The 19,348-nt window shown below is 45.9% G+C and overlaps 1 protein-coding gene across 1 annotated transcript in view; it reads left to right on the top strand.

Annotated features, from left to right (window-relative positions):
- ccdc169 (coiled-coil domain containing 169) overlaps nt 1-19,348 on the top strand; it is a 140,445-nt gene that overhangs the window by 67,264 nt on the left and 53,833 nt on the right. The window lies entirely within an intron of this gene.

The raw sequence follows: 19,348 nt of genomic DNA, 5'->3' as shown, positions 1-19,348 counted from the left end.
AATTACATCATACCCGTTAACTGCTATCTGCGCAGTTAATTTATCCACCTTATTCCGAATACTCCTCGCATTGAGCCACAGAGCCTTCAGGCTTGTCTTTCTAACACACTTTGCCCCTTTAGAAATTTGGTGTAATGTGGCCCTTTTTGCTTTTTGCCTTAGGTTTCTCTGCCCTCCACTTTTACTTTTCTTCTTTCTATCTTTTGCTTCTGCCCCCATTCTACTTCCCTCTGTCTCTGTGCATAGGTTCCCATCCCCCTACCATATTAGTTTAACTCCTCCCCAACAGCACTAGCAAACACACCCCCTAGGACATTGGTTCCATTCCTGCCCAGGTGTAGACCGTCTAGTTTGTACTGGTCCCACCTCCCCCAGAACCGGTTCCAATGTCCCAGGAATTTGAATCCATCTTTTGTGCACCACTCCTCAAGCCACGTATTCATCTGAGCTATCCTGCGATTCCTACTCTGACTAGCACATGGTAGTGGTAGCAATCCTGAGATTATTACTTTTGAGATCCTACTTTTTAATTTAGCTCCTACCTCCCTAAATTCGTCTTGTAGGACCTCATCCCTTTTTTTATCTATATCGTTAGTACCTATATACACCACGACAATTGGCTGTTCACCTTCCCTTTTCAGAATGCCCTGCACCCGCTCCAAGACATCCTTGACCCTTGACCCAGGGAGGCAACATACCATCCTGGAGTCTCGATTGCGGCCGCAGAAACGTCTATCTATTCCCCTTACGATTGAATCCACTATCACTATAGCTCTCCCATTCTTTTTCCTGCCCTCCTGTGCAGCAGAGCCACCCACGGTGCCATGAACTTGGCTGCTGCTGCCCTCCCCTGATGAGTCATCCCCCCCAACAGTACCCAAAGCGGTGTATCTGTTTTGCAGGGGGATGACCGCAGGGGTCCCCTGCACTACCTTCCTTGCACTGCTCTTCCTGTTGGTCATCCATTCCCTATCTGGCTGTGTACCCTTTACCTGCGGTAAGACCAACTCACGAAACGTGCTATTTACGTCATTCTCAGCATCGTGGATGCTCCAGAATTCATCCACCCACAGCTCCAGTGCCACAATGAGGTATTGGTTCTACACCTACAAAAGGTTTGAAGGCCAGGAAGTGGCGAGTTATATCGCCGAGCTAAGACGCCTTGCAGGACATTTCGAATTTGAAGGACATTTGGAGCACATGCTCAGAGACTTTTTCGTACTTGGCATTGGACACGAAACCATACTTCTCAAACTTTTGACTGTAGAGACCCCAACCTTGAGTAAGGCCATAGCGATAGCCCAGGCATTCATAGCCACCAGTGACAATATTAAGCAAATCTCTCAGCACACGAGTGCTGCTACAAGTACTGTGAACAAAGTGATGTTGTTTTCGACTCGCAACGTAGAGGGCAGGTCACACATGCCTGCACTGCACGTCCGCAGATGTCTCAGAGTCCATCATCAAGGATAATGAATGCAAGGCCATTAACACCTTGTTGGCGTTGCGGGGGTGATCATCGTTTCCATTCATGCCGATTCAAAGGATATGTTTGCAAGGGCTGTGGAACAATGGGACACCTCCAGCTTATGTGCAGTCGAGCTGCTCATCCTGTTAAAGCTGCAAACCACCATGTTGCAGAGGAGGACAGATACATGGAGGATCACGATGAACCAGAGCTTCAAAGCGAGGAGGCAGAGGTACATGGGGTGTACACATTCACCACGAATTGTCCCCCGATAATGCTGAATGTTGAACTAAATGGAGTCCCGGTGTTAATGGAACTGGACACTGACACGAGCCAGTCCATCATGGGCAAAAAGACCTTCAACAGATTCTGGTGCAACAAGGCCTCAAGGCCAGTCTTAACTCCAATTCGTACGAAATTAAGAACTTACACAAAAGAACTGATTCCTGTAATCGGCAGTGCTACTGTAAAAGTCTCCTACGATGGAGCGGTGCACAAGGAACCATTCTGGGTGGTACTGGCCGGTGGTCCCACGCTGCTCGGCAGGAGCTGGCTGGAAAGATACGCTGGAACTGGGACGACGTCCGAGCGCTATCGCCCGCTGACGACACTTCGTGTGCCCAGGTCTTAAACAAATTTCCTTCGCTGTTTGAACCAGGCATCGGGAAATCCCAAGGAGCAAAAGTGCAAATCCACCTAATTCCAGGGGCGCGACCCATCCATCACAAGGCGAGAGTAGTTCGGTACATGATGAGAGAAAGGGGAGAGATCGAGCTAGACCGGCTGCAAAGAGAGGGCATCATTTCACCGATCGAGTTCAACGAGTGGGCCAGCCCGATCATTCCTGTCCTCAAGGGAGACGGCACCGTCAGAATCTGTGGCGATTACAAAGTAACTATCAATTGTTTCTCCCTGCAGGACCAATACCCACTACCAAAGGCTGACAACCTCTTTGCAACGCTGGCGGGAGGAAAGACGTTCATGAAGCTGGATCTGACTTCAGCCTACATGACGCAGGAACTGGAGGAATTATCGAAGGGCCTCACCTGCACCAACACGCACAAAGGTCTTTTTATTTATAACAGATGCCCGTTTGGAATTCGATCAGCGGCTATTCCAGAGAAACATGTAACGCTTACTGAATCAGTTTTGGTCTCCTAATCTGAGGAAGGATGTTCTTGTTATTGAGGGAGTGCAGTGAAGGTTCACCAGACTGATTCCTGGGATGGCAGGACTGACATATGAGGAGAGACTGGATCGACTGGGCCTGTATTCACTGGAGTTTAGAAGGATGAGAGGGGATCTCATAGAAACATATAAAATTCTGATGGGACTGGACAGGTTAGATGCAGAAAGAATGTTCTCGATGTTAGGGAAGTCCAGAACCAGGGGACACAGTCTAAGGATAAGGGGTAAGCCATTTAGGACTGAGATGAGGAGAAACTTCTTTACTGAGAGAATTGTTAACCTGTGGAATTCTCTACCGCAGAGAGTTGTTGATGCCAGTTCATTGGATATATTTAAGAGGGAGTTAGATATGGCCCTTAGGGCTAAAGGGATCAAGGGATATGAAGAGAAAGCAGGAAAGGGGTACTGAGGTGAATGATCAACCATAATCTTATTGAATGGTGATGCAGGCTCGAAGGGCCGAATGGCCTACTCCTGCACCTATTTTCTATGTTTCTATGAAGTCGGTCCCGCACACCGTGGTCTTCTAGGATGATGTCTTGGTCACAGGTCGGAACACAGTCAAGCATCTGCAGAACCTGGAGGAGGTACTTAGTCGACTCAACTGCGTGGGGCTCAGGTTAAAACGCTCGAAGTGCATTTTCCTGGTGCCTGAAGTAGAGTTCTTGGGAAGGAGGATTGCGGCGGACGGCATCAGGCCCAACAACGTGAAGACGGAAGCAATCGAACTGCAGTCGTTTCTGGGACTCCTGAACTACTTTGGGAACTTCTTACCGGGTCTCAGCACACTGTTACAACCACTGCATGTCTTACTACGAAAAGGAGACAAATGGGTTTGGGGCAAAAAGCCAAGAAAATGCCTTTGTAAAAGCGAGAAAATTGTTATGTTCAAACAAATTGCTTGTGTTGTATGATCCATATAAGCGTTTGGTACTAGCATATGATGCATCGTCATATGGCGTTGGGTGTGTATTGCAACAAGCTAATGATTTCGGGAAACTGCAACCGGTTGCTAATGCATCCAGGAGTCTGTCTAAGGCTGAGAGAGCCTACAGCATGATTGAGAAAGAAGCGTCAGCGTGTGTCTATGGGGTAAAGAAAATGCATCAATACCCCTGTTTGGGCTAAAATTCGAATTGGAAACTGATCATAAGCCACTCATATCCCTGTTTTCCGAGAGTAAAGGGATAAATACCAACGCATCGGCCCGCATCCAGAGATGGGCGCTCACGTTGTCCGCATACAACTATGCCATCCGCCACAGGCCAGGCACAGAAAACTGCGCTGATGCACTCAGTAGGCTGCCATTGCCCACCACGGGGGTGGAAATGGCGCAGCCTGCAGATTTAGCCATGGTAATGGAAGCATTTGAGAGTGAGTAATCACCCGTCACTGCCCAGCAGATCAAAACCTGACGAGCCAGGACCCCTTATTATCCCTAGTCAAAAGCTGTGTGCTTCACGGGAGCTGGTCCAGTGTCCCAGTGGAAATGCAGGAAGAGATAAAGCCGTTCCAGCGGTGCAAAGATGAAATGTCTATACAGGCAGACTGCCTTCTGTGGGGCAATCGAGTAGTGGTCCCCAAGAAGGCCAGAGACGCCTTCATCAATGACCTCCACAATACCCACCCAGGCATCGTAATGATGAAAGCGATAGCCAGATCCCAGGTGTGGTGGCCCGGTATCGATATGGACTTAAGAGTCCTGCGTTCACAGATGTAATACATGCACGCAGTTAAGCAATGTACCCAGGGAGGCGCTGCTAAGTTTATGGTCTTGGCACTCCAAACCGTGGTCTAGGGTACACGTCGACTATGCAGGCCCGGTCTTGGGTAAAATGTTCCTTGTGGTTGTAGACGCATACTCCAAGCGGATTGAATGTGAGATAATGTCAGCTAGCATGTCCGCTGCCACCACTGAAAGCCTGTGGGCCATGTTTGCCACACATGGCTTACCCGATGTCCTGGTGAGCGACAACGGGCCATGTTTTACCAGTGCTGAGTTCAAAGAATTCATGACCCGCAACGGTATCAAACATGTCACATCTGCCCCGTTTAAACCAGCGTCCAATGGTCAGGCAGAGTGAGCAGTGCAAACCATCAAGCAAGGCTTGAAGAGGGTAACTGAAGGTTCACTGCAGACTCGCCTATCCCAAGTCCTGCTTAGCTACCGCACGAGACCCCATTCGCTCACTGGGTTCCCACCTGCTGAACTGCTCATGAAAAGAGCACTTAAGACAAGGCTCTCGTTAGTTCACCCTGATCTACATAAACAGGTAGAGAGTAGGCGGCTTCAACAAAGTGCATACCATGATAGCGTAAATGTGTCACGCCAGATTGAAATCAATGATCCTGTATTTGTATTGAATTATGGATAAGGTCCCAAGTGGCTTCCCGGCACAGTCGTGGCCAAAGAGGAGAGCAGGGTGTTTCAGGTCAAACTTTCAAATGGACTCATTCACTGGACACTCTTGGACCAAATCAAACTCAGATTCACGGAATATCCTGAGCAACCCACCTTGGACCCTACCTTCTTTGATCCCCCAACATACACATCAGTGGCAACCGGCACCACGGTTGACCACGAAGCAGAATCCATCATCCACAGCAGCCCAGCAGGACTCAACACACCAGGAAGGCCAACTGCACAGCAGCCCAGCGAGGGCCCAACAAATGATCCAACAATACCAGCTTTCACACCGAGACGATCAACCAGGGCAAGAAGCGGCCCAGATCGACTCACATTGTAAATAGTTACACTATTAACTTTGAGGGGGGGAGTGTTGTTGTATATGTAAACTTGTATTTACTCTGTGCAACACCAGAGGGCTCATCCCCTGGAGTCCCAAGGGATCCCACAATCCCTTGGGAGCACAGGTATTTAAGGAGACCTCACAGGTTGGAGAGGCACTCTGGAGACCTGCAATAAAATACTAAGGTCACACTTTACTTTGAGCTCACAGTGTTCAGTCTGACTCTTTCTCCATATATAACAGTGTCCTTGAAGCGTTTCCTCTGCCCCCCTGGGGCTCACTTGCCGTGTAGGAGTTCCGAGTAGAGCGCTTGCTTAAGGAGTCTCGTGTCAGGCATGTGGACGATGTAGCCTGCCCAACGGAGCTGGTCGAGCGTGGTTAGTGCTTCAGTGCTGGGGATGTTGGCCTGAGCGAGAACACTGACATCAGTGTGTCTATCCTACAAGTGGATTTGCAGGATCTTGCGGAGGCAGCGTTGGTGGTACTTCTTCAGTGCTTTGAGATGTCTGCTGTACATGGTCCACGTCTCTGAGCCATATAGGGTGGCGAGTATCAATTCTGCCCTGTAGACCATAAGCTTGGTGCCAGATTTGAGGTTCTGGTCTTCAAACACTCTCTTCCTCAAGCGACCGAAGGCTGCGCTGGCACACTGGAGGCGATGTTGGACCTAGTCATCGATGTCTGCCCTTGCTGTTAGTAGGCTCCCGAGGTATGGAAAATGGTCCACATTGTCCCACACTGTGATCCATTTACCCGAAGACAAAGTCCCCTTTAAATATTGCTACGGTAACATTGGAAAATAGGAACAAGGGAGGCAATTCAGCCTCTCGAGTCTGTTCTGCTCTTCAATTTTACAAAAAAGTTTTAAATTTGATGGCTGATGATTAATTTGTGAAATACAGCTGAAGGGCAAATTATAATTTTTTGAAGATTAAGTGAATGTCCATCCTCAGTGGCTTGGAGAGACCAATTTAACTAGGTTTTACAGACAGTTTGGGCACTGAGTGACTTTGTGTCAAAATGGCGTTAGGATCCTTATTGTGTCTTAGCACCCTGATTTACATGTATTCATGAGTCCCACACTTGCCTCTGGCTGACATTTCATCTAATTCAGAAAAATGTGCAGTTCAGTTGACACGTTGGGAACACAACGATAAGTGCACTATCTAATTTAACAACCTGCCCTTCCCATTCCCATCAGGTTAAATTGGGCCTATTGGGCCCGAACTTGGTGAAAGTCAAGGCCCGCCCAAAGGACTGCCAAGAGAACTCGCGGTGCTTTGGCATGGAGATTCCATCTTGCGCGCTAATGGACGTCAGCGTTTCCCAGCAGTCCTTCCCTCCTGCCGGCGGGAGGCCTCCACAAAACTGGCACCGAAGGGAGACCACCAAAAAAACTTGGCGGCAGCGAGTGGTGAGTGCACCAAGTTCGGGGCCATTGTCTTTGGACAATATTCGTCTCCCCAGACACACTTTTATGCATGCATAGCCTTGTTACATATTGTCCAAAAGTATTAGTTTCGGGTGGAGGGACTGTGTTCACTTTTTGGATTACATGATATGAAGCATGTCTCTTAGACACTTTACTCAAATTATTGGGTTAGTACATATTAAAATGCATGTTAACTGAGCAAAGGAGGATTAATTCAAGATGAAAGGAAACTATCATGGAATAATATTATTGAGAATATCCCCACAATTTCTGAGGTCAAAATTGTGGGAAATATTGAAATAATGTAAAAAGATGCAGGATTACTGAAATCAGTAAGTGGTGATTCTAAGATGCTCTGTGCATCACTTTTACTCAAGAAAAGAGTCAGTATCTCATCCTCAGCATTGAACATATGAATGGGTGCGTGTGTACCACTGGATGTATATCATTGGAAGGCTTGTGTTTGGCACTGAACAGTTTATGGTATCATGGAGCAACATTTGGAAAAGGTGAAACATAGGTATTAGAAGTTGGGGGAGCCAAGTGGATGATCTTGGGATCCATTTTGATATCACAGAGTTGAAATTGCTGATTCATTGATCTGGATTTTACATTAATAATGGTGAGGTTAACCACGTTCACCGTTATAATGGGGTAAATCTGACAGCAATTTCTGGCATCTGCACATGCGCAGTTCAATGTGCAAACCCAGAAGTTGTTGTCAGAGATATCCCTATCCTCCACAGGTACACTGTTGCAATCCTCGCCAATAGACTTGGCACTGATATGAATGCAACAGCATGAACTTGGGGTACTGACATAGAAACATAGAAATCTAGAAAATAGGCGCAGGAGAAGGCCATTCGGCCCTTCGAGCCAGTATCACCATTCAATAAGATCATGGATGATCATTCATTTCAGTACCCCTTTCGTGCATTTTCTCCATACCCCTTGATCCATTTGGCCGTAAGGGCCATATCTAACTGCCTCTTGAATATAACCAATGAACTGGCATCAACAGCTCTCTGCGGTAGGGAATTCCACAGGTTAACAACTCTCTGAGTGAAGAAGTTTCTCCTCATCTCAGTCCTAAATGGCTTACCCCTTATCCTTAGACTGTATCCCCTGGTTCTGGACTTCCCTAACATCTGGAACATTCTTCCTGCATCTAACCTGTCCAGTCCCATCAGAATTTTATATGTTTCTATGAGATCCCCTCTCATTCTTCTAAACTCGAGTGAATACAGGCCCAGTCGATCCAGTCTCGCCTCATATGTCAGTCCTGCCATCCCAGGAATCGGTCTGGTGAACCTTTGCTGCACTCCCTCAATAGCAGTCCTTCCTCAGATTAGGAGACCAAAACTGAACACAATATTCCAGGGGAGGCCTCACCAAGGCCCTGTACAACTGCAGTAAGACCTCCCTGCTCCTACATTCAAATCCCCTAGCTATGAAGGCCAACATACCACTTGCCTTCTTCACTGCCTGCTGAACCTGCATGTCAACTTTCAATGACTGATGTACCATGACACCCAGGTCTCGTTGCACCTCTCCTTTTCCTAATCTGCCGCCATTCAGATAATATTCTGCCTTTGTGTTTTTGCCCCAAAGTGGATAACCTCACATTTATCCACATTATACTGCATCTGCCATGCATTTGCCCACTCACCTAATCTGTCCAAGTCATCCTGCAGCCTCTTAGCATCCTCCTCACAGCTCACACCGCCACCCAGCTTCGTGTCATCTGAAAACTTGGAGATATTACACGCAATTCCTTCATCTAAATCATTGATGTATATTGTAAAAAGCTGGGGTCCCAGCACTGAGCCCTGTGGCACCCCACTAGTCACTGCCTGCCATTCTGAAAAGGACCCGTTAATCCCGACTCTCTGCTTCCTGTCTGTCCCCAGTACCATGTGCTTTAATTTTCCACACCAATCTCTTGTGTGGGACCTTGTCAAAAGCCTTTTGAAAGTCCAAATACACCACATCCACTGGTTCTCCTTTGTCCACTCTATTAGTTGCATCCTCAAAAAATTCTAGAAGCTTTGTCAAACATGATTTCCCTTTCATAAATCCATGCTGACGTGGAGCGACCCTGTCACTGCTTTCCAAATGCGCTGCTATTTCATCTTCAATAATTGATTCCAACATTTTCCCCACTACTGATGTCAGGCTAACTGGTCTATAATTGCCCGTTTTCTCTCTCCCTCATTTTTAAAAAAGTGGTGTTACATTAGCTACCCTCCAGTCCATAGGAACTGATCCAGAGTCGATAGACTGTTGGGAAATGATCACCAATGCATCCACTATTTCGAGGGCTACTTCCTTAAGTACTCTGGGAATTTATCGGCCTTCAATCCCATCAATTTCCCGAACACAATTTCTTGCCGAATAAGGATTTCCTTCAGTTCTTCCTTCTCACTCGACCCTCGATTCCCTAGTATTTCCGAAAGGTTATTTGTGTCTTCCTTCGTGAAGACAGAACCAAAGTATTTGTTCAACTGGTCTGCCATTTCTTTGTTCCCCATTATGAATTCACCTGAATCTGACTGCAAGGGACCTACGTTTGTCTTCATTAATCTTTTTCTCTTCACATATCTATAGAAGCTTTTGCAGTCAGTTTTTATGTTCCCAGCAAGCTTCCTCTCATACTCTATTTTCCCCCTTCTAATTAAACCTGTTGTCCTCCTCTGCTGGATTCTAAATTTCTCCCAGTCCTCAGGTTTGCTGCTTTTTCTGGCCAATTTATATGCCTCTTCCTTGGATTTAACTATCCTTAATTTCCCTTGTTAGCTACAGTTGAGCCACCCTCCCCGTTTTATTTTTACTCCAGACAGGGATGTACAATTGTTGAAGTTCAACCATGTGATCTTTAAATGTCTGCCATTGCCTATCCACCGTCAACCCTTTAAGTATCACTCGCCAGTCTATTCTAGCCAAATCACATCTCATACCATCGAAGTTAGCTTTCCTTAAGTCCAGGACCCTAGTCTCTGAATTAACTGTGTCACTCTCCATCTCAATAAAGAATTCTACCATATTATGGTCACTCTTCCCCAAGGGGCCTTGCACAACAAGATTGCTAATTAGTCCTTTCTCATTACATATCACCCAATCTAGGATGGCCAGCCCTCTAGTTAATTCCTCAATATATTGGTCTCGATAACCATCCCTAATACACTCCAGGAAATCCTCCTCCACCATATTGCTATCAGTTTGGTTAGCCCAATCTATATGTAGATTAAAGTCGCCCATGATAACTGCTGTACCTTTATTGCACACATCCTTAATTTCTTGTTTGATGCTGCCCCCAACCTCACTACTACTGTTTGGTGGTCTGTACACAAGTCCCACCAGCGTTTTCTGTCCTTTGGTATTCCGCAGCTCTACCCATACAGATTCCACATCATCCAAGCTAATGTCCTTCCTTACTATTGCGTTAATTTCCTCTTTAACCAGCAATGCTGCCCCACCTCCTTTTCCTTTCTGTCTATCCTTCCTGAATGTTGAATACCCCTGGATGTTGAGTTCCCAACTTTGATCACCCTGGAGCCTTGTCTCCGTAATCCCAATTATATCATATTCGTTAATAGCTGCCTGTGCAGTTAATTCGTCCACCTTATTACGAATACTCCTCGCATTGAGGTACAGAGCCTTCAGGCTTGTCTTTTTAACACACTTTGTCCCTTTAGAATTTTGCTGTAATATGACCCTTTTTGATTTTTGCCTTAGGTTTCTCTGCCCTCCACTTTTACTTTTCTTCTCTCTATCTTTTGCTTCTGCCCCCATTTTACTTCCCTCTGTCTCCCTGCATAGGTTCCCATCCCCCTACCATATTAATTTAACCCCTCCCCAACAGCACTAGCAAACACTCTCCCTAGGACATTGGTTCCTGTCCTGCCCAGGTGCAGACCGTCCGGTTTGTACTGGTCCCACCTCCCCCAGAACCGGTTCCAATGTCCCAGGAATTTGAATCCCTTCCTCTTGCAACACTCCTCAAGCCACGCATTCATCTTAGCTTGGTTATTGTAGGGATCCTTTATGCTGTTGCTGTGGGGTGATGCCAATATGACGCAGCATGTGGCAGCCATATGGGTGTACTGCGTAAAGTTAAGTGAGTCTGGACATGATGAGACAATCCCTGACTTTCCGGGCAGTAATGTGCTTGGGTGCTGGTCGGATCTGGCCCGCAGATTTCTCCAGCTCCTGTTCCTCCTCGTCTTCCAACTGAAGCTCTGCCTAGTCCTCCCTGTCCTCCTCCTCTGAAGAGGCTGTGTGCTCAGTGTCTTGCTCCTCATGCATGGCTAATCCTCACTGCTGTGCTATGTTGTGCAGGGTGCAGCAGACTATGACAATTCTGACCTGTGTGATGCATCTGTGGATGGCCAACTGTGAGATGCTGCAAATGTCTGCTGCAGATCCCTAGAAGGAGCCTGAGGCGAAGAAGTTGAGGATGCTGGTGCCTTTGTCAGCTGGTGGTAAGGAGTGTCCACCCATTCCTCTGGGCTGCAGCTCTTGTTCCAGTAATGTGCAAATGTCTGCGATGACCTGGCGCGATAACCTGAGCCTCCTTTGGCAGTGCTGCTCAGTCATGTTCAGGAAGTTCATCCTCTGGCTGTACACTTTGAGTTGAGCATATCGCCTCTTGCATGGTGCAGCCCTGCGCTGATGCCCTCTGTCCTGTGCAGCATCAAATGGTTGAAGAGCAAGTTGGTGCTGTTGTTGGTGCTGCTGGTGTGCCCGGTGCTGCTGATGTTGGGGCTCATCGTGGTCCAAATCCGAGGACCAAGGAGAGGTAGTATAAATGGCACCCATGCTGATGGAATAGATGGCAGGTCGAGTAGAGATCAGAGGAGCAAGCTGTCAATGGTGCGATAGGTTGTAACAATGAGGTGAGACTGGATGGCAACTTTGCTGGAAGCACTTGCAGCTTCTGCCTGATCAGCTGTGCGGTGGGAGGTTTTATAGTACATTTCATGCTGTCATCTAATCAGCTACAGCAATAGCCACTCAACTCCCACCTCAAGCTCACAGACGTGGTTCCCGAGCTGCCTGAATCCCGTTTGCAGCCAGGGAAATTCGAAAGGTAGGCTGAAAAAGGCTTGAGAGTCTGACAACTACCTATTAATGATTTGAATTAGGTCGCCTGCCTCTGCCGATCGGATCGCTGCCGCACCGGCAAACACGACTGAGGGAAAGGCACATGGGGTAGGATGATGGCGGGTTTCTGACCCGCTGCAACTTATTTCAAATTTCAAGAACAACTTGTATTTATATAGCGCCTTTAACATAGTGAAATGTCCCAAGGTGCTTCACAGGAGTATTATGAGATCAAACAATTTGGCATCAAGCCGCATAAGTAGAAATTAGCGCAGGTGAACAAAGGCTTGGTCAAAGAGGTATGTTTTAAGGAGCATCTTGAAGAAGGAAAGAGAGGTAGAGAGGTGGAGAGGTTTAGGGAGGGAATTCCAGAGGTTAGGGTATAGGCATCAGAAGGCACAGCCACCAATGGTTGAGTGTTTATAATCAGGGATTTCAAGATGGCAGAATTAGAGGAGCGCAGACATCTCGGGGGTTTGTGGGGCTGGAGGAGATTACAGAGATAGACAGAGACAGAGATACAGAGCGAGGCCATGAAGGGATTTGAAAACAAGGATGAGAATTTTGAAATCGAGGCGTTGCTTAACCGGAAGCCAATGTAGGTCAGCGAGCACAGGGGTGATGGGTGAGAGGGACTTGGTGCAAGTTAGGACATGGGCAGCTGAGTTTTGGATTACCTCTAGTTTACGTAGGATAGAATGTGGGAGGCCAGCCAGGAGGTAACAAAGGCATGAATGAGGGCTTCAGCAGCGGATCAGCTGAAGCAAGAGTAGAGACGGGCGATGTTATGGAGGTGAAAATAGGCAGTCTATGTTATGCTGGGGATATGTGGTCAAAAGCCCATTTCAGGCTCAAATGTGACACCAAGGTTGCGAACAGTCTGGTTCAGCTTCAGACAGAAGTTGGGAAGAGGGATGGAGTCAGTGGCTAGGGAACGGAGTTTGTGGCGGGGACTGAAAACAATGGCTTCGGTCTTCCCAATATTAAATTGGAGAAAATTTCTGCTCATTTAGAACTGGATATTGGACAAGCAGCCTGACAATTTAGAGATCGTGGAGGGGTCAAGAGAAGTGGTGGAGAAGTAGAGCTGGGTGACATCAGCGTACATGTGGAAACTGATACTGCGTTTTCGGATGATGTCGCCAAGGGACAACATGTAGATGAGAAATAGGAGGGGATCAGGGATTGATCCTTGGAGGACACTAGAGATAACGATGCGGGGATGAGAAGAGAAGCTGTTGCAGGTGATCCTCTGGCTATGGTTAGATAGATAAGAATGGAACCAGGCGAGCGCAGTCCCAAGCAGCTGGATGACAGTGCAGAGACGTTGGAGAAGGATAGAGTGGTCAACTGTGTCAAAGGCTGCAGCCAAGACAAGAAGGACAAGGAGGGATTAGTTTGCCTTTGTCACAGTCACAAAGGATATAATTTGTGACTTTGATGAGAACCGTTTCGGTACTCTGGCAGGCACGGAATCCGGATTGGATGGATTCAAACATGGAATTGTGGGAAAAATGGGCACGGATTTGGGAGGCGCCAACACAAACCGCCTGCAATTGCGCCTGCACACGACCCAGAAAATTCCGGCCTGTATGGCTCAGTGAGGATTCTTCAATCTGATTGTGAGCAGGTCTTCAACCAGCCACCATACATCCCCAGTAGAGAGTGCCGCACTGAAAGAGATACAGGATTAGAGGATGTCTGTGCTCTAAAGCTCGCAAAAACTCTCTGGGCAGTTGTCAGCGAGTTGAATGGCAGGCGCCGTTCCTTCGCCGCTGAGAGCAAATTCCGGCCCCATATTCTGCTGCATTATGTCTCAATTTAAGTAGCCAGTATAATGAATCCCCCTAAAAGGTAGGATGGCCAGCTGCACATTTATTCATCGCCTTGTCCTCTGAAGCATTTATGTGGGCAGAGGTCTAAGGCAGGCCACTCGTAAATAGCCCACTCCTAAAATGGCCCATATCTTACCTGCACAATAATGCTGAAAATTGTTTCTGAGAATTAGGAAACTGACCCCTGCCTTCTCCATTTCAATAATTAGCTATTTTTGTATGCGTGCAGTGCTAGTCTGTGTACGTTTTCCAACAGCACAGATTACCGACCAATGGCTTAACCAGAAATAGCATCTGCCTAATTATCCACCTGAAAATCTCCACTGAAATGACATTTTAGAAGTTAATACAAAATGTGCAAAAAACACTTATGAACATGCATGGTTGCAGAGAGAGTAGAAAAATTATGTGAAAATAGATTTGCCTAGAATCATGGGGAGATGATACGTTTCAGCATGTCTAACTATCTAAATGATACAAAGAGCAGCAAATATAATGTGAATCTTGAGGGTTAAACATATGTCTGAGACAGTGGTGCGAACTGACTTTAATTACAGGAAGGAAATAGTAAGTGAGGTCTGAAGCAGATAGCACTGTTGCTGCTCATGTTGCTTTGGTAACCTATCAAAGTGCTCAAGCTATTTCGCTCCGGTTCTTTATTAAATGCATTGGATTAGGCCACTGGGTTACAGTGATGAAATAAGTCATATTCCATTCTTATTTTTCTATTAGGATTCAGAGATTTTTATCAGTGTTTTGAAGAAGCATTACATAATTCCATATGTTTATCTCTGCAAACAGAAAACTAGCAGCCTTGCCTATAGTATACTAAGGGGCTGTTACCTGTATAATATATAAAGGGGCTGCCATTTTAGAGGTGCTTGACCTGTAGAGTTAACAATTTCCCTATCTGAAGAAATCTGAATACTGCATTAATCATAGTCTTACACTTGTAAGGAATTTAGCAGGTGCTATAAAACCATTATGACAGAAACAGCAAAGTCTGTAAAAGATTAAATGATCCCTTTCTTTTATTTCCCCAGATTTATTTTAAAAAACTAAACAATACCAACAGAGTATAAATTGAAACACAAAACTGGCAAACGTTTAACGACTAACAATCCAGTTATAAATTATTTTTTATTTAAAATTTTCAAGACTTTTTTTTACAAAAGAGAATGGTTAAATGCTGATATTCACACCGATATTTCGCTGCTGTATATTCTCACTGTTGCTGGAGAAATACCACCAACGATGCCTCCGCAAGATCCTACAAATCCCCTAGGAGGACAGACGCACCAACATCCCCAGCAATGAAGTACTGACCACACTTGATCAGCTCCGCTGGGCTGGCCACATTGTCCGCATGCCAGACACGAAACTCCCAAAGCAAGCGCTTTACTCTGAACTCCTTCATGGCAAACGAACCAAAGGTGGACAGAGGAAATGTTACAAGGGCACCCTCAAAGCCTCCCTGATAAAATGCAACATCCCCACCGACACCTGGGAGTTCCTGGCCAAAGACCGCCCTAAGTGGAGGAAGTGCATCTGGGAGGGCGCTGAGCGCCTCGAGTCTCATCACCGAGTGCATGCAGAAAACAAGCGCAGGCAGAGGAAAGAGCGTGCGGCAAACCTGTCCCACCCTCCCTTACCCTTAACGACTGTATGTCCCAGCTGTGGCAGGGACTGTGGCTCTCGTATTGGACTGTTCAGCCACCTAAGGACTCATTCTAAGAGTGGAAGCAAGTCTTCCTCGATTCCGAGGGAATGCCTATAATGTTGATGATGTTGTACTGGTGTATATTCTCATACTGACACTGAGCTGGTGTATAGTCTCACTACTGCATATTCGCACACTGATAGCTGTACATTCTCGCATTGATATAGTAATACATATTCTGAATTGAAAATTTACAGCTTAATTGTGCATATTTGTACAGCAATTTAACACGCTTTAGGTCCACAGTAAATACAGTTTAGTCAGGGGCTATTCCCTTCTCCCTACCCCCATTCCATTGATGTAATTGGGTTGGTTCACTTTTTCTGTACAGTGGTGGTGTGTGTTGTCATTTGCATTAAGCAGTCCCTTCCTCTGCAGAGGTGCAGAGGTTTACGAGAGGGGGCATATTATATGGGTTTCCAGGAAAGGGGTCCAGACTGCTTGTTATTTTCACAGCTCTAGGGGGAGTTTGTACGTCAAGCACGCTGACTATTACGTGTCCCACAGGTACTTATTCCACATATTTGTTGTCAGAGCCGTAGTGTTTTACCATAGTGGTGGGGGGAGGGCATATATCTGTTTGCAACTATTAGTGAGTTGTGCCAATGTATTCATCTCACGTGAAGCTTGCATCTATGGGAGACGGGAATAGATTTGAGGGGATATCAATGCTGGTCATAGGCTCTTATGGCATTCCAGATCGCTTCCTAAAAAGGTTGGATTTGGGGACAGGACCAAGTGATGTGTAAGTTTGCCACTGATGCCACATCCTCTCCCGCAATCATCTGAAAGAGAGGGACAGTTATGGCATGTTTAGTGTACGAAATTGAATTGACGCTTGCATATTCTACTGTGAGTAATAGTTTGTTCCCAGATTTCCTTCCATTCTTTTTCTGTTCTCCTAAGCAGTGAAATAGTCTTTCCATTTTGTTAAAAAAAAGTCTTTAATAATATACTACAATAACAGACTTTTTTTTTCTATCCAGCAGATGCTTTCAATTGGAGAGCTTCCTAAGTTAACCCCAATCACTGCATCTGCCCCAATATTTTTTCCACTTTTCTATTTTAATTCCTCTACATGCTTCAAGTTGACGGATTAGATCCAACCATGCAATTAGCAATGTTCATAACATCATTCCGTTCAAAGTTGGCTGATCACACAAAACTTTACGAGATTGCACCTAGCAATGCAATTAACAATGTTCATGCACACTATTGGAATATGTGCGTTTGAAAGTCTAGCTCGATGCATCCCACTCTACAGTCTGCGTGCATAAAGTGCCAATTTCCCATCATTCGCTCAAGCAAACAAATGACTAATTTTCATCTCGAGTGCAAACTGCTATCTGAAATTCCAAAGGAGCATGGGACAAGCAACTTTAAATATTTACAACACCATACTGTAATAAACTAGTTGATCTTGTATGGGATTTGCTCATGGACAAGAAGTAAATAAGGATTTTAAGCAAATCCATACATTTGAGAATTGCCTTGTAAATGTTTGATTACTGTAAGGGAACAGATGGAAGATGGGTGCATTAGCATTAAGATGCTGTATTTGCCGAAACAGCTGTTCATTCTCTCAGTGCATAAATTACTGGAAAGATGTTAACAGTAATTTAGAGAAAATATGCAAATGAGAAAGAACATCATTCAAATAGGATAAAAGTTTGTAAAGAAAATAGTGACTGAAATTTCCAGATTTAAATGAAAGTTTCTTATTTAAAGAGCTTCTGCAAGGAACACATGTTTGAGTATGAACATTTCCCTGCTATAGCTGGCAAGAAAAATTGTGTAGCCTTGTGTAGTTCAAGCTATCAGTGATTTCAAAATTCATTATTGGTTGGCTCTTGAGCATAGTTAGGTTGCAATTTTCCAGGGTTGTCAGCGGGTGGGATTGGTGGCGGGTCGGGTGGACCCCGCTGTCAACCTACCACCACACACCTTTCCCAATGTTAGGCCTGTCAGTGCTGAGCAGACCTGACAGGCAACGGCAGGGGACGCAATTAAACTCATTATTGACAGATCATTAACAGGCTTTTTAAACTTACCTTTTCATTTTAACTTCATGACTACAGGAACCACGCAGCTCGGGGACCACAGTTGTCAACCTGAGGTGGGAGTTCAGTGGTCATTGCTCCAACTGATTATTGATAGCTTCAAATGTACAGTAAAAACTCCCACCTGACAGATCATCATTTTTCTCAGCCACCTGGTGTTTCTCAGTCCATTTCCAGCATAGATTCTGCAAGCTTTCCACTTTCCACTCTCCATCCAGTGTCATCTCTTTGGAAGAACTCTCTCACTATTGACAGAATGCTTCTGTCATCTCTACTTCACCTGCCATCTATTTCATCAACATGGGTGCACTTTAATACTGTCTCACCTTGGTTCTCAGAATCCGACCATGATCAGCTCTACGACCAGTAGCATCAGGCACACCAGCAGCACCAACAACACCACCAACCTTCTCCGCAATCACGTGATGCTGCACAGGACAGAGAGCATCAGCACCTGACCACATTGCTGTCCGGGACACCAACATCATAAAGCACCCCTACAATGTCCATGCTATTCCTTTCACACTCACCACCATTGCGGGAGGGGGTGGGGGTACCATTATGTCTCACCATTCACTGCAATTCACTGCCACTTGCAAAGGTGCACATAAATCTGTCCAAAAACACAAAGTCTTAAAAATAAAGGTTTCAATATTTGACAGCACATCAACAAAAACTTTACATGAACATTGGATAAAACACCCAGGTGGCTAACCTTGTGTGTTGTTAGTTGGTATGATTGTATTAGGATGAGGGTGAGTGTGAAGGGTGGCTAGTGAGATGGGGATGTGATAATGTAGATAGAGAGGGTTGGGTGGAGGTGCAAGGTAAGTTGGTGTGAGTAAAGATGTGCAAGGGAAGGCAGAGTGATGGGGATGTGATGAGAGGCACAGCAGGATGAGGTTGAGTGTGGCTTTGTACTAACATTGATCGAATGAGATCATTGGAATGTTTGCGCCACTGCACCCAAGTCCTCCTGACGACATGCCTGTTGGTTCCTTCCTGTGCAATGTGAAACCAGGCTGTGTTGGTCTCCTGGGAAGGTGTTTTCCGCCCATCGGAAGGGAAGAGGACCTCACTGCATAGGCATATGGAGAGAGTCGTGGGAGAACCTGGGTGCAGACCTGCACATCTGTGCAGTGATTGTCAGTGTTTGCAGCACTTCAATGCTGCAGAACACTGATAGCACAAATGTCAAAATAAAGTTGGCCATGGTCCCTTTAAGGAAACCGGCTAATGACGCGTCATGAAATGACATCACCAGACTCACTAAATGGCTCGGGAGACACGCTGGGCGGGCTGAACAAGCCTTATTGAGCTAAATTCATTTCACAGAACGGGATGGAGCCAGCAGTGGGGTCCGGACCCACCACCGACACCGCCCGGACTGGACCTGTTGAGGTGAGTAAAATCGTGGCCTCAGCCTCTACTGAATGTTATAGTCCATTCAGGATCAGCATCGGAACTGGAAAAGGTGCTATTTTTTGTTGCTTCTGTGGAATAAATTACTGGCTGACTTGCTATCAGCATCAGCTGAGCAAATGCTTAATGACTCAGACTTGCAATGTTGTGACAAGGCTATTCAAAGATAGATTCCTTCTATAATATACAACTTTAGTATATTTACATAATAGGAAGAGAGTATTCTGCATAGAAATACTCCCCCTGCCCAACTGTGATGTTGCCCTTTTAATGCTTGACTATTCACATTTTCTTTCAATGAAACCGTGAAATATTTTGTTTGTAATAGCATCTTGCTGATTTTCAAGTTTCAAATGTACAAGCAATGTAA

This window comes from Pristiophorus japonicus, chromosome 10 (assembly GCF_044704955.1).
Source record: "Pristiophorus japonicus isolate sPriJap1 chromosome 10, sPriJap1.hap1, whole genome shotgun sequence".
NCBI lineage: Eukaryota > Metazoa > Chordata > Chondrichthyes > Pristiophoridae > Pristiophorus > Pristiophorus japonicus.
This window is presented reverse-complemented; position numbering and strand designations above follow the sequence as displayed.